The sequence below is a fragment of the Carassius gibelio genome, chromosome B22, assembly GCF_023724105.1.
Source record: "Carassius gibelio isolate Cgi1373 ecotype wild population from Czech Republic chromosome B22, carGib1.2-hapl.c, whole genome shotgun sequence".
NCBI lineage: Eukaryota > Metazoa > Chordata > Actinopteri > Cypriniformes > Cyprinidae > Carassius > Carassius gibelio.
Genome location: NC_068417.1, coordinates 44,457,598 through 44,460,097, shown reverse-complemented (window position 1 = coordinate 44,460,097; position 2,500 = coordinate 44,457,598). Strand labels below are relative to the sequence as shown.

Here is a 2,500-nt window from a genome sequence, read left to right as displayed (position 1 = left end):
ATATAAGTAGGAAAGAAAACCCAAAAGCTTAAATCACCTGGTATTCCTAGGCAGTCTCTCATCAAAGTACTAACCAGACCTAAACCTGCTAAGATTCAGAGATCGGGCATTGACTCTTTTTTTTTTTTTTTTTTTTTTTTTTTTTTTTTAATGAAATATTATTATATAATTCGTGAAATTTTCCAAAAAGATTAAAGCACCTGGTATTCCGAGGCAGTCTCCCATCCATGTACTAACCAGGCCCAAACCTGCAAATATTCAGAGATCGGGCATTGACTCTATTTTTTGGCAAAATTATTATATAGTAAGTGAAAAATATCCAAAAAGCTTACAGCACCTGGTATTCCCAGGCAGTCTCCCATCCATGTACTAACCAGGCCCAAACCTGCTAATATTCAGAGATTGGCATTGACTCTATTTTTTGGCAAAATTATTACAGTATTGTTCAAAATAATAGCAGTACAATGTGACTAACCAGAATAATCAAGGTTTTTAGTATATTTTTTATTGCTACGTGGCAAACAAGTTACCAGTAGGTTCAGTAGATTCTCAGAAAACAAACAAGACCCAGCATTCATGATATGCACGCTCTTAAGGCTGTGCAATTGGGCAATTAGTTGAAAAGGGTGTGTTCAAAAAAATAGCAGTGTCTACCTTTGACTGTACAAACTGTAAACTATTTTGTACAAACATTTTTTTTTTTTTTGGGATTTAGCAATCCTGTGAATCACTAAACTAATATTTAGTTGTATGACCACAGTTTTTTAAAACTGCTTGACATCTGTGTGGCATGGAGTCAACCAACTTGTGGCACCTCTCAGCTGTTATTCCACTCCATGATTCTTTAACAACATTCCACAATTCATTCACATTTCTTGGTTTTGCTTCAGAAACACCATTTTTGATATCACCCCACAAGTTCTCAATTGGATTAAGGTCTGGAGATTGGGCTGGCCACTCCATAACATTAATTTTGTTGGTTTGGAACCAAGACTTTGCCCGTTTACTAGTGTGTTTTGGGTCATTGTCTTGTTGAAACAACCATTTCAAGGGCATGTCCTCTTCAGCATAGGGCAACATGACCTCTTCAAGTATTTTAACATATGCAAACTGATCCATGATCCCTGGTATGCGATAAATAGGCCCAACACCATAGTAGGAGAAACATGCCCATATCATGATGCTTGCACCTCCATGCTTCACTGTCTTCACTGTGTACTGTGGCTTGAATTCAGAGTTTGGGGGTCGTCTCACAAACTGCCTGTGGCCCTTGGACCCAAAATGAACAATTTTACTCTCATCAGTCCACAAAATGTTCCTCCATTTCTCTTTAGGCCAGTTGATGTGTTCTTTGGCAAATTGTAACCTCTTCTGCACATGCCTTTTTTTTAACAGAGGGACTTTGCGGGGGATTCTTGAAAATAGATTAGCTTCACACAGACGTCTTCTAACTGTCACAGTACTTACAGGTAACTCCAGACTGTCTTTGATCATCCTGGAGGTGATCATTGGCTGAGCCTTTGCCATTCTGGTTATTCTTCTATCCATTTTGTAGTTGTCTTCCGTTTTCTTCCACGTCTCTCTGGTTTTGCTCTCCATTTTAAGGCATTGGAGATCATTTTAGCTGAACAGCCTATCATTTTTTGCACCTCTTTATAGGTTTTCCCCTCTCTAATCAACTTTTTAATCAAAGTACGCTGTTCTTCTGAACAATGTCTTGAACGACCCATTTTCCTCAGCTTTCAAATGCATGTTCAACAAGTGTTGGCTTCATCCTTAAATAGGGGCCACCTGATTCACACCTGTTTCTTCACAAAATTGATGACCTCAGTGATTGAATGCCACACTGCTATTTTTTTGAACACACCCCTTTCAACTAATTCAACTAATTGCCCAATTGCACAGCCTTAAGAGCGTGCATATCATGAATGCTGGGTCTCATTTGTTTTCTGAGAATCTACTGAACCTACTGGTAACTTGTTTGCCACGTAGCAATAAAAAAAGATACGAAAAACCTTGATTATTCTGGTTAGTCACATTGTACTGCTATTATTTTGAACAATACTGTATATACTAAGTGAAAAATTTCCAAAAAGCTTACAGCACCTGGTACTCCCAGGCGGTCTCCCATCCAAGTACTAACCAGGCCCAAACCTGCTTAGCTTCCGAGATCAGACGAGATCGGTCATAGCCAGGTTGGTATGGCTGTAAGCGAAGTCTGCTGCAAAGAGAGGGCTATTTAAAGAACAGCCAATCTTATCGCCAGTACATTATATAAGTAGGAAAGAAAACCCAAAAGCTTAAAGCACCTGGTATTCCTAGGCAGTCTCTCATAAAAGTACTAACCAGACCTAAACCTGTTAAGATTCAGAGATCGGGCATTGACTCTTTTTTTTTTTTTTTAATGAAAGATTATTATATAATTCGTGAAATTTTCCAAAAAGATTAAAGCACCTGGTATTCCCAGGCAGTCTCCCATCCATGTACTAACCAGGTGCAA

The 2,500-nt window shown here is 38.6% G+C and overlaps 1 non-coding gene across 1 annotated transcript; it reads right to left on the bottom strand.

The window, feature by feature from the left end:
- Positions 1 to 2,094: 2,094 nt before the first annotated feature.
- LOC128001090 (5S ribosomal RNA) lies at positions 2,095 to 2,213 on the bottom strand. The gene has a single exon (XR_008173861.1). It is a non-coding gene; the product is annotated as a 5S ribosomal RNA (ribosomal RNA).
- Positions 2,214 to 2,500: the final 287 nt, after the last annotated feature.